Source organism: Natator depressus, chromosome 5, assembly GCF_965152275.1.
Source record: "Natator depressus isolate rNatDep1 chromosome 5, rNatDep2.hap1, whole genome shotgun sequence".
Classification (NCBI taxonomy): Eukaryota; Metazoa; Chordata; order Testudines; family Cheloniidae; genus Natator; species Natator depressus.
This window is the reverse complement of record NC_134238.1, coordinates 84,986,219-84,999,793: the sequence shown is the minus strand read 5'-3', so window position 1 is coordinate 84,999,793 and position 13,575 is coordinate 84,986,219.

Here is a 13,575-nt window from a genome sequence, read left to right as displayed (position 1 = left end):
ACTGTCAGAGCTCTTAACTTTTCATTTAGTAGTTTTTGTGCACAAAATTATTATTATAATTATTTTTAAAAGTGTTAACTTAAGTCAAACACTTGAAAGCTAGGAAATGTCCTATGCAACCTTAGCTCTGCTGTTTTGTGCATATGCATTTTGAAACGGTAAAATCCTACCCCCACTGAAGTCAACAGCAAAACTCTCATGGACTTCAGTGGAGACAGACTTTCACCGACAGTCTTTAAATACATAATCACATACTATTTTTTTCTATAGGACCTCTGCCTCATTCAGTGCACAGCTCTTCCTGGTTGCTTGATGTTGCAGTATAAATAACTTTCTTTTAACATAGGTAAAAAACCAATGTAATAGGTGATATCATACCTGACATTGCCTTCACGTTTGTATTAGTTTATTTTTTATTGACATCATTTCTTGTAAATATTGTTATTGCTATTTTGACAGGATATTTGCTATTAAATATAAATAAAGCATAATAATATTATATAATTATGTCAAATATCAAGTATTCTTCTGAAATACATGCAACACTCGTATTGAAAAATGAAACATCCTCTTTCCCATTAATAAAAAAAATAGGAAAAGAGTTAGGTGAATGACTAATATTAAGATATTTGCACATCTCTAAAGCAGCGTGTGTGATCAGGGCATTTAGACAACTTCTTTCTTATGCACAAAGTTGCATTTGTAAGTCACCTAGTTTTAAGTAAAATACATTAAAATATTATGAGGAGAGACCTAAAAAAACCTGACTCTAGTAGATGCTAGGGAAAAAAAGCAGGCTCATATAATGATTAGGGCAAGATATGTTCATCCTACATACTCATTTTGTAATTCAAGGTCAAGAATTGAAGATAAGGAAAGAAATTTTACACTGGATATAAGAACAGGCTTTTGCTAAAAGGGTCATCAATATGTGGAATAAGCTGCCAGACATAATAATTAGGGCATGAAGCCTAACAGATTTTTAAGTCCATAATTGAAAAAAATATTAATAAAAAGAACAATCTAACACATTATACCTTTAGGGTATATAAGCCATGAGGTATGTATTAGGTGAATATGTGGGCTCTCTGGGTCTAGTTTTCTGCACTGGCCCTGCACTTTGTGCAGTCATTATAAAGTGGATGTGAAATACTATCATTCTTATCTGGTAAATCTGATACCATCTTTGTACTAATATAAATAACTACACAAGGTGTAGGACAAAAGGAATCAGGCCTTCTACATCCATCATTTCCCCTCATTCTATAAAATGAGCTCACTTTGACAAAGATGTAGATCCTTTATGATTTTAAACAGATTTTTTATATATGAGAGGTTATTTTACCTCTGTATTTGGCACAGGTGTGACCACTGCTGGAATATTGTGTCCAGTAAATTTTAAGGGTTCAGAGAAGAAACATGAGAATGATGAAAGGTTTAGAAAATATAACTTATGATGATGATAGACTCAAGGAACTCAATCTATTTAGCTTAACAAAGAGAAGGTTAAGGGACATGATTAAGTATCTACATGGCAAACAAATATTTAATAAGAATCTGGTCATAGGAGGTGCTCTGGCCCTCCTGCAAGGTTCGGATCAATTAGCTCACATGGAAGTCACTCCTGGATTCATGGTCCAAATGCTTTTATCAGTAGATCTATCTCAAGCATTAGTCTTCAATGCCAGAAAGAGCAACTTAAAAAACACTTCCATTATAATTGAAACCCTCCAGAAAGTATTGCCAGTATATTATTCAACTATAATGAGGGCTGCTGGCATCTACCTCTCAGATGTTAAAAAATTGCTCTTGCTGAGCAACACTTGCTTTACAATTTATTTCCATGGTAATGAGTCCTTGGGCAATAAATCTGAAGCCACGTATGGGTTGTTGTACTTGCACACAAACCACTGAGTGGAGGGCACCAATGTAGGTTAGCTATAAAATGACAAATTAGTGAACAAATGACAGGACGGATATGCTGTTCATAACACTGTATGATACTTTTGGGCGTTCCTGGTACACAGCAATCAGGGACTTTGTTTCATGAAATTGTTTATTTGTGGATCAGTTCGATTCATTGCACAAGGCCTGAGTATATGTACATTGCATAGGGAAGGATATTTAGATCTATTGCCTGATTCACTATTGCAACATTCCAGTTTTATATAAGAGTAACACCACTGAAATCTGCTGAATTGCACCACTGTAAAACCAGAGTAATGCAGTAGCTTATCGGGCTCTATTTGATTCTCTCCATTAGATTATACGCATTTTATTTCCTCCTAAAACACTTATTTTGAACAGCAAGGGCAGCTGAAACGAAAGCAGAAACATTTATTGCTAATGTGGTCTCTTTAAATTTACTTATCCTTCAGTCATTTGAACTGAAGTGGTAATTGCAGAAAGAGAGACTGGTGTGATCCCCCACTGTAAAAGGGCAAGGAATGGATAATGGATCTGCACTGGAATGGATCCACCAGCACATCCCTGCTCCTTCCCCTTCCCACTTTGTCCCTAACTGTTGCTGTGTGATTGTGTGGAAATGGAAGAAGCCAACCCGAAGAACACTTCCACAGTGCCCAAAGGAGGTAGACACGCTCTGGAAGCTTCAGCCATCTTATGTCCTGCACACACTTTGTTCAGCATGTAACCCTTCTGCTAGGTGGTATCATCAGCAACAAGGGCTGGATTCAACACTGAGGTGTTCCTCCTAACATTACAAAACAGCTTGAGCTCCCTCCCAGAAATTTTGAAAAACTAAATACCATCCCTTGGTGCCTCCTCACTCGCAAGCACTACGGCCTTGGTTACACTTGCGAGTTACAGCACAATAAAGGAGCCCCGGGTGCCCTAGCTCACTACCTGTCCACACTGGCAAGGCACATAGAGCACTGACTCCATGACTACAGTGCTGCTGGTACTCCACCTCAGCGAGTGGAATATCATTTGCTGCATCCCTGCTGGAGCGCCGCGGCACCAGTGTGGCCGCCCAGGTCCTATAGTGCGCTCTGATCAGCCTCCAGAAGTGTCCCACAATGCCTGTGCTACCCACTCTGGTCATCACTTTGAACTACCACAAAGCCCGCAAGGCAAACCACCGCTCTGGTGCGGCCCCCACGACCTGCCGTTTCTACCAAGAGCTGGACGCGATAGTTGGGGGCGACCGCACCTCCACTCCGGGGATGACCATGGACACTTCAGAGCCCAGTTCAACAAGGCAGGAGGAGAAGGAGGAGCAGCAAAGCGGGAGCGAGGGTGCTGAGGCGGAGGAAGACACCCTGGAATCCCTACATGCATGCAGCCAGGAGCTGTTCTCAAGCCAGGAGAAAGGTAGCCAGTTGTGGCAGCCAGTGCTTGAGAAAGGACAAACACCAGAGGAGGTTCCCAGTAAGCGGTTTTTATTTTGGGAAGAAAGTTATTCAATGCGGGCTCTTGGGGCGAGGAGGGTTAGGGCTGCGTGCATGCCTAGATATGGAATAGGGCATTGATGTGCTCTCTCACATCGCGGTAATCGGCCTCAGTGATCTCTTCGAAGTTCTCATCCAGAACTTGGGCAATGTACTTGCGCAGGTTTCTCGGGAGAGCCACTGTGGTCCTTGTCCCAGTCAGGCTAACTTGTCTGTGCCACTGTGCCGTGAAGGGCGGGGGGACCATTGCTGCACACAGGCAAGCTGCATATGGGCCAGGGCAGAAGCCGCATTGCAGTAGAAGACCCTCCCTTGCTTCCCAGGTCACCCTCAGCAGCAAGATATCTTCCAGGATGAACTCCTGTGGAAAATGTGGGGACAGTGTTCAGTATAGGGGCCCCCTGCTGCTGTTGGCTCTACCCAAGGCATAGAAACCCAGAGGACAGTACAGCCATGAAACAATCAGTCACGCCTGACCCTGTGCTTACTCACCATTTTGGGGCTCCCGTGGGTTATGTGCTCTCGCTTTGGGATGCGCAAATTATGCTATTGTGTAGACTGTGCTTGCCCTTGAGTATGGGGGAATCATTGCTCTGCCTGGTGTGAACAATGCTGCCTCTGTTAAGTGTTGCATTCTGCCTTTACAGATGCAACCTTGAGATCTCAGCCTTCCGTGTTTCACCGGCCGAAAGACTCCAAAGAATCAGAAAGAGGCCATGTAGAAGCAAGGAAGACATGTTGCAGGAAGTAATGCAGCATTCAAGTAATGAAAATCAAAAAGTGCAGGAGTGGCGTGAGAGTGAAAAGAGGATCCACCAGCAGAATGCGGATCACCAGCACCAAAGCACGGAGCGGCTGCTAAGCATTATGGAGTGCCAAGCAGACTCGATATAGGCGCTCGTAGCAATGCAGGCGCAGCACTATCGCCCCCACGCCCCTCTGCAGCCCTTGTCCCAAAACTCTTTCCCTTGTGCCCCCATGTCACCTCCAACCCACTTTCCCCCACATCTGGGTTCTTACCGCCACCAGCTGCCTGCAACACCTGTAGCTTCACCACCCAGCCCTGAAAACTACGACCCTTACCTGCTGCACTCAACCCCCATCACCATGAAGTATAGCCATCCTGAAGTGCAGCACGCATTGCACAGCACTTGAGACAGGACATATGCAAATCTGTGATTGTCCTGTTCCCCACCCCCTTGCCCTTTCTGTTTCCCAAGCAGTTGTGTCTCTTTTCAATAAATGAATTTTCTTTTCAATAAATGGATTTTTTGGCTTTGAAAACATTCTTTATTATTGCGTAAAGTAAAAGATACCTTAGCCCAGGAAAGAAACCAGCACTGCAAGTCAGCGTAGCAAACACAGATTCCTACTAATATTGGAACCACTGCACTTCACTCCCGTGCAGAGCACCAGACATTACTGGTGGCTTTCAGCCTCAAATTGCTCCCTCAAGGCATCCCTAATCCTTGCAGCCCCGCGCTGGGTCCCTCTAATAGCCCTGCTCTCTGGCTGTTCAAATTCAGCCTCCAGGTATTGAACCTCCGAGTTACATCTTTCACCCTTCCCTTCACAAATGTTATGGAGGGTACAGCACGCAGATATAACCGTGGGGATGCTATCATCGGCCAGGTCCAGCTTCCCATAGAGAGAGCGCCAGCAGCCCTTTAAATGGCCAAAAGCACACTCCACAGTCATTCTGCACCAGCTCAGCCTGTTGAACCACTCCTTGCTGCTGTCAAGGCTTCCTGTGTAGGGTTTCATGAGCCACAGCATTAAAGGGCAAGCAGGGTCTCCAAGGATCACACTGGGCATTTTGACTTCCCCTACGGTGATCTTCTGGTCTGGGAAAAAAGTCCCGGCTTGCAGCTTCCCGAACAGGCCAGTGTTCGGAAAGATGGGTGTGTCATGCACCTTTCCGGGCCAGCCTCCGTTAATGTCAATGAAATGCCCATGGTGATCCACAAGCGCCTGGAGAAGCATGGAGAAATAGCCGTTCCAATTAATGTACTCGGAGGCTAGGTGGGCTGGTGCCAGAATTGGAATATGCGTGCCATCTATCGCCCCCCCTGCAGTTAGGAAAACTCATTTGTGAAAAGCCAGCCACAATGTCATGCACGTTACCGAAGTCACGGTTCTTCTGAGCAGGATGCGATTAATGCCCCTGCAAACTTGTATCAACACGATTCCAACGGTTGACTTCCCCACTCCAAACTGGTTAGCGACCGATCGGTAGCTGTCTGGAGTTGCCAGCTTCCAGACTGCAATAACCACCTGCTTCTCCACCATCAGGGCAGCTCTCAATCTCATGTCCTTGGGCCGCAGGGTGCGGGGGGCGAGCTCCTCACACAGTCCCATGAAAGTGGCTTTTCTCATCCAAACGTTCTGCAGCCACTGCTCGTCATCCCAGACTTGCATGACGATGTGATCCCACCACTCAGTGCTTCTTTCCCAAGCCCAGAAGTGGCATTCCACGGTGGTGAGTATGTCCGTGAATGCCACAAGCAAACTCGTGTCATATGCTGTCATAAATATAAAGGGAAGGGTAAACCCCTTTAAAATCCCTCCTGGCCAGAGGAAAAATCCTCTCACCTGTAAAGGGTTAAGAAGCTAAAGGTAACCTCGCTGGCACCTGACCAAAATGACCAATGAGGAGACAAGATACTTTCAAAAGCTGGGAGGAGGGAGAGAAACAAAGGGTCTGTGTGGCTGTTGGTATGCTGCTTTTGCCGGGGATAGAACAGGAATGGAGTCTTAGAACTTTTAGTAAGTAATCTAGCTAGGTATGCGTTAGATTATGATTTCTTTAAATGGCTGAGAAAAGAATTGTGCTGAATAGAATGACTATTTCTGTCTGTGTGTCTTTTTTGTAACTTAAGGTTTTGCCTAGAGGGATTCTCTATGTTTTGAATCTAATTACCCTGTAAGGTACCTACCATCCTGATTTTACAGGGGTGATTCCTTTACTCCTATTTACTTCTATTTCTATTAAAAGTCTTCTTGTAAGAAAACTGAATGCTTTTTCATTGTTCTCAGATCCAAGGGTTTGGGTCTGTGGTCACCTATGCAAATTGGTGAGGATTTTTACCAAACCTTTCCCAGGAAGTGGGGTGCAAGGGTTGGGAGGATTTTGGGGGGAAAGACGTGTCCAAACTATGTTTCCCAGTAAACCCAGTTAGAGTTTGGTGGTGGCAGTGGTTATTCCAAGGACAAAGGATAAAATTAATTTGTACCTTGGGGAAGTTTTAACCTAAGCTGGTAAAAGTAAGCTTAGGAGGTTTTCATGCAGGTCCCCACATCTGTACCCTAGAGTTCAGAGTGGGGGAGGAACCTTGACATATGCATTACTCGAGCTGATATCATCGTCGGAGTCCTCACTGTTACTTTGAATCATAAGGAATAACTCGACTGCCAAACGTGAAGTGCTGGCGCGACTCGTCAGCATACTCCTCAGCAGTTTGGGCTCCATTCCCGCAGACCGAAAGGGAAGACAGAGCGCGCAGTACAAAAACCATTGAAAGATGGCGCCAAATGTAGATGGAAGCAAAGAAATTGCTGGGATGCGAACTGATGCATCAGGGGGTGTTGGGACAGGACCCAGAATGCCCCGCACTCCCCACCCCCTTCCCACAAGCCACAGCACCAGAATGGGAAAAGGTGCTCTGTGGGATAGCTGCCCATAATGCACCACTCTCAATGCCGCTGCAAATGCCGCAAATGTGGCCACGCCAGTGTGCTTGCAGCTGTCAGTGTGAACAGACTGCAGCGCTTTCCCTATTGCACTCTCTGAAGGTGGGTTTAACTCACAGTGCTCTACATCTGCAAGTGTAGCCATGCCTGAAGTCTGTGTATAACAAAAGAAAAGATTTATTAAAAGGGAGAGGGATCACAACAATTCAAAAGTATGCCAACTATAAGTAAGCACCTACCGCATAGTGTCTTGGCCAATTGCCCTTTGCTTCAGTTTACCACCCTATAGTGCAAAAGTCCAACAGCTGAAAGTCCCTTTAACATGCCTTTCCCCTTTCCCTCCACTGCACCTTGTTCACAGTAGATTGTCCAATGTCAGCAAAGCCCCAGATTTTTTAAATGCAACTTTGTTCCATTTAAATTTCAAAACACTGGGAACTTGCAGGGCTCAGAGTCAAGTGGCTCAATCAGAATTCAGGGTTTTTTTTTGTTTGTTTTTTTCCCCCTTCATTAACTTTAACAGCTTCTCTTTGAGTACTTGGTCACCATTAAAAGTCATTAATGCTTTATAACCTTTCACATCAGCATTTCAGTCTCAAAAATGGAAAGGAATTTATCTTCTTGAGTTGCAAAGACAACCTTAGATGATGAGGTTTTGGCTTTCCTTGAACAGCAGCATCAGTGCAGGCAGAAGCATTCATTGTTAATATGATCTATTTTGTTTTTCTTATGGTTCAGTCAATTGAATTGAAGTGCTAATTGCTGAAGAAGCTTCTTTTTACATAACACTTTATTTTTAAGAGAATCTTTCTAAGAGACAGACAACTTAGAACTGCCAGATGTAGCTAGAAGTATCATTTTTGTCTTGATGCTTTATTGGACAATTTTTTTAGAGTGATTCTCTGTGAAGTGCCAGACATTAATTTTATCTCTTTAGTAAACGAACAGTCTAAAAGCATGATTTAACATTTGGAGTATGCTATTTCTTTCTCTTTTTTGTAGTGAACAGTAACATTAATGTGCATTCATTTTTGACTATTTTAAAAGCGTTTTTTGGAAGAAGTTGTTTTTTAAAAACTTCTTGTAAAGAAAATTAACCAAACATGTAATGATCTTAATTTGTCTTACTCTCCATTACCTGCATTTGTATTCCTCCTTTGAGAAGCTTGAAAACAGCACCCTTTCCTTTGTTATTTTCGCCTCTTTCATTTTACCAAACATTTGAATTTCCTGGAACTGGAATTAATGGGACCATATGAGAGTAATGTCTTGTTGTACCCAAATATCTCTCAACATCACTATCAATGATCATGTGTTAATAGAACAGCTCATCTCTGGCAAACAGAGTTTGCTAGTTAAGAGGCTGATCCAAAGTCCATTGATTTCTGTGAAAGTGTTTCCATTGAAACCAATATGCTTTGGATCAGGCTCTAACTGTTGCTGCAACACAAACAGGGGGAGCATTTTTGAGCCACAAAAATACTTGATATTAAAATAAGTTCGTGGGTCAAGTCCTATTCCAGCCCATCTGCAGATGATCACTCCGAATGCAGTGGAAAAGGTGCAATTCCACTCCACAAGGAGCAGACTTCAGGTAGCTGATACAGGCACTCTGCACTCCTTTTACCTCTCACAGCACAACCATTCAGGCTGTCCCTGCGTTTCAGAGCATTTGAGGGTGTATGGTAGAAGCCGGTCAGTAGAGGTGCTGGAGTGGGTAGAGATATTACTATCTCTATCTTATTTGCCAAACCCCCAATGGAGATGCAAATTGCTATGCAGTTAATGCATTAGGCCTCAGTTACTTGCCAATGCAGCTGCAAATATGTATATGGAAAAAGAGCTTTGGAGTATTACCTTTTATGTTACAAAGGGTTGCACTTAGGTCTTGTCTACACTTAGAGCGCTGCAGCGTCAAAGCTGCACTAGTAATGCTTAGTGAAGTTGCTATCTATGCTGATGGGAGAGCTTCTCCTATCAGCATAAGTATTCCACCTCTCCAAAAGGAGGTAGCTATGTTGACAGGAGAAGTCCTTCTGTCAACATAGCACCTGGGGTTAGGTTGGTATCACTGCATTGCTCAGGAGTGTGGATTTGTGTTACATCAACACAAGTTTGTATTGTAGACCAGGGCTTAGTTAGGATATTTGGAGTTGTCACACTTACAGCAGGATGCTATTTTGTATCCATTGTTGTATTAAAAACCATTGCTAAAATTGTAGGTGGTTGCTTTACATTTCTGGCTTTTTTCCTGCTCCTGCTTGAAGGGTAGGAGGCTCTAGGGAGGTGTACTGGAATTACACTTCCTTTCCAGGGTCTGCTTTATTAACATGAATTAACAGATTAACTCAAAACTCCAAATATCAAGCAATGCCTAATCCCTAGTGTCCTGCTGCCTAATGGAACCCACTGCCCCAAACTAGGCCACCACTCCCTGTATACAATGGATGGGGACAATTAGGCACCTAAGAAAGGGATTCTCAGAAGCAAGCAAGATGAATGGGGAGCCACCTAAGTGAAATGCCAGGAGAGGGGTAGGGAAAGGAGAAGGATTTAGGCACCTAACTGCTGATCTGCTGTTCCTGGGTGAAAGGCCAGAGATAAGCAACTTCCTCTATATGGGATTCTCAGCTACAAGTCCTCCCCAGGAGTTAAGCATCTTTTCCCTGCTCACACTTCATATGTCTTCCATACTCATCCTACGTTTCCCTCTGCCCTGGCTTTCTTTTTTTGTGGGTGCTGTGCTGCCCTTTCTACATGTCTTTTGTGCATGTGCTGTGCTACCCCTCTACCTATCAGTGATCTGCATTCTGGCCCTCCTGCTATGGGGCCTGACATGTATCTAATCTCAGAGCACCCTTACATGATTGGGCCCTGCCAGCAAGATAGATGTTCCTCCTCCTAATTAGAGAATCCCACTTTGTGGCATCTGGGCCTGTGGCTTGAACAAGGGCTCTGAGCTGCTTGTTAGCTGTGGGGTGGCATCAAAGTTTAGGTGGCTTTGTGAATGTCTTTGGATGGAAACTTAGGTCCCTAAGGATCCTCCAGGGTTAGGCAGAAGCTGAGCGGAGGTTTTGAAAGTGGACCCTACATAGTGGTCTGAGACACCTACAGAGGCAGATAGTCACCTAAATATTTTTGAAGCTGTAAGCCCTAGAGACAAGACAGTCACATGTTCCTTTTTCATCTTTGCATGTGATCTTCCCCCCGGATTGAACAACATGCACACTGAAGAGGCAAGACGCATTTCTCATTACTCTGTGCAACTTCCTCGTACTAGTTTTCAGCAGATATAATGTTCTGCATTCACACATCTCATGCAAAGCTAACACAATTCTATTTCTTTGGAAAATGCTCTTGCATTACTGTCTTTCAGTTGACAGTCAAATGGTGGTTCCTGGTTTTTTGGGACCCAATTAGACTTGCACTGTTTCATCTTCCACTCCCAGGGGACGGGAACTACTCATAGTATCGGTGCCTCTTCCTCTTCACTTTTGTTTCAGACAATTTTTCTGTCACAGGCATGACTGCTAATCCCTCCGTTATCACTACTTTTCTATAGAATATGTGTTGATCTGGTAATGCTTTGTAACACACTCATGACAACATTCTGCTATATCTTGTGTGTGTGTGTGTGTGTGTGTGTGTGTATGCGCATACGCATACGCATAAGTGTGTGCTGAAGGGATAGCAAGGAAAGAAAGGATACATTATTACTGCCATTGAAACAAGAGACCAAAGTTTTGCAATCCTCCTGTAGCTACTGCAAAAGACTTCCTATGTATAAGATTTATAAAACCTTGGGTAAAGAAGGAAGCCCCAGAAAACCAAACATTATAATGAAGTAAATTTGGGGGAGAGTTTTTGTTGAGGTTCTTTTTTATTCTGAGGATCTTTAAGCACATTGTAAAATCACATAACTAATACTATTTGTCAGCAGCGTCCTCAAAGGCACAAAACATGGACAAGTGAGAATACAATGCTTGCCTTTCAACACATAGTCATGTCACGTTCTATTTTGTGATGTCTCTGCGCACAAAATAACCAAAACTGAAGCATCAAAAAATGAAAACATGTTATCACTCCAGAACTTTAAGGAAAATTGCACATGGTTTCTGATGCCAAAATTGAAGAATATGATGTACTAAAGATTAAAATATATCAGTTTAAAGATACAAAAAGGTGGGTTATCATCTATTAGATACTTTGCAATAGTGCATGAGAATGATCTACCTATATGCTCTCTTCTCTCTTTGTGTAATTATTATTCATTAGTGTGTCAGGTATTACTCACTTTTCATTTCTTTAAAGAACATAGCACCACTGCACATGCCCAGAGACAGTGTGTAGAAACACTTCCTCTCCTCTGCCTCTTCCCTTGTGCTCCTTGTACAGCAGAATGGGCACAGTTGTGGTGTCTGTGCTTTTCCAATATCAACAATTGCTCCTATCGAGGGCAATTGGGCACTAGCCACCCTAATACTGCTGGTGTGATGGGTGCGAAGCAGCAGCAGCACTAGCCTGACCCCCTTCACCCTAGCTTGCAACACTGGCAGAGCATTCAGGGAACACATTCTGCACCAACTCCAAGGGCTGTGGCAGCAGGCGCTCTCCCTTTGCATAGCACTGAGCTTTGGGGGGCATTGTGCCGCCCTGAGACAAAAGTTCGTCACACTACTCCTGTGAGGGTGCTGCTCTGGATTGCTCTTTACTCAGGGCTCTACCAGACACAGCTGAGCCCAAATGGCTTTAAAACTGATGCTTTATAACACTATTTCTCCACTGAAATGAGTTTACAAGGAGACTCATACTGATCCCTCCTATATCTCACAAGACTTTGATTTTACAAACATGAGCCCTGATCCTGCAATCAGGGTAGTGCAAGAGGGCGCTTATGCCTACGCAGATGCAAAATGAAGTAATTGGGTCCAGAGCAAGGACAATACAGACTCAGAAACAAAAAGAAGAGGTTATTTGATACCATTTTGTCTAGTCAAGCGTCTCAGAGCCCAGGTTCCAGCCCAAGCCCAACCATCTACACTGCAATTTTTAGCCCTGCAAGCTGAGCCCAAGTTAATTGACCCAGGCCAGCCACGGGTCTTTTGTTGCAGCGTAGCTGTCCCCAAAGAGCGCTCTTTCTCATCGATGGCAGAGATCCAAGGGGTTGGGAGGCTACAATATTTCTTTCCTCCTCCAAGGCCCTCTAATCCCTACCCCTTAAAGATAGATTTAAATGAAGCTCTTCAAGGGGAGCTTTGTGAAGCTTCCTCACCATGCACTATGTCCGTCTATGAGACTTATCAAAGTTAAGAGAGAATATTCTTAAATAAGGTGCTAACCAGAATTCCCACCTTATTTAAGAATATTCTCTCTTAACTTTGATCCTGTCCTAAAATCTGTTTGGACCTGACAATTTCCTTTTAATGTTAAATGATAATATTTTTCTGCTTTTGCAGAAGCTTCAGCTATCTTCAAAAATGAATGTTCAATTACTCATCATTAAATTAGAATAAGTTTGAGAGATATTGTTTTATATAAGCAAAGACAGATGTTTATAAAACTACCAGATCCATACACCCACAGTTTTACTGGGAAGAAGCAAAATGTAGGGCTTCATTTTACAGGATACAGCCTATGTCTGGAAAGAAGAAGGACACAGGTTTTTGGGAATGAACACAAAGATCATAGTAGGATCTGCCCATAAGGGAGCTGAACTGGAGGTGAGAAAAGAAGAAAAGAAAGTCAAGGACTCAGACATATAATGGAGAGCTGAGCAGAGGAGGACAATTGCATTTCAGAGCAACTTTTAAAAATTGTTTTTGTTTGACAAGAAAATGGAATTGTTTTTAAGCTTGGGATTTGGGACGCTCAGGGGCAAGCCCTTATTCCTCTACCTGTTTGGACTTGGATGCTTATGAAGTCCTCAGTGAAGTACCTATTCCTTTCACCTGGAATAATATTTTTAGACTGTGTTCTTTGATAAATCAGTAGATTAAATTAAAACACCTCCAACCCCCTGGACACTCTTCATTAAGTTTAGACTCAGACACAAATAGAACCTTCTTCATGCTTTGAAATGTCTGGTAAAGTGACTTTGCACTTCTAATTTTAAGCTGGACTGGAACCAAAAGCACTGAAATAATAGAAAAGCTATTAACACATTATTGTCTGCCAGGACCTTAACTCCTGGAAATGTCACAAGCAAGACCATTCTCAAGAGATTTTCAGCCCAGGTTTGCAGCTTCAAAGCATTTGCCTAGTGTGACGTTATGAGTGTAATATAATATCTCATTGAAAGGTGACAGGGCCAGAAAGAGTTAATTAACTCACAGACTGACCTGACCCATGGCTGAACTTTAAAGACTGGTTAGGAAGATATGTAAATGAATAGAGCTTTGAAATGCAAGCCTGCATTGTTAGAGATAGAAGGGTAGATGTTTGTTCAGGTCTTGTGATGTAAGCAAACAAGTCTTGT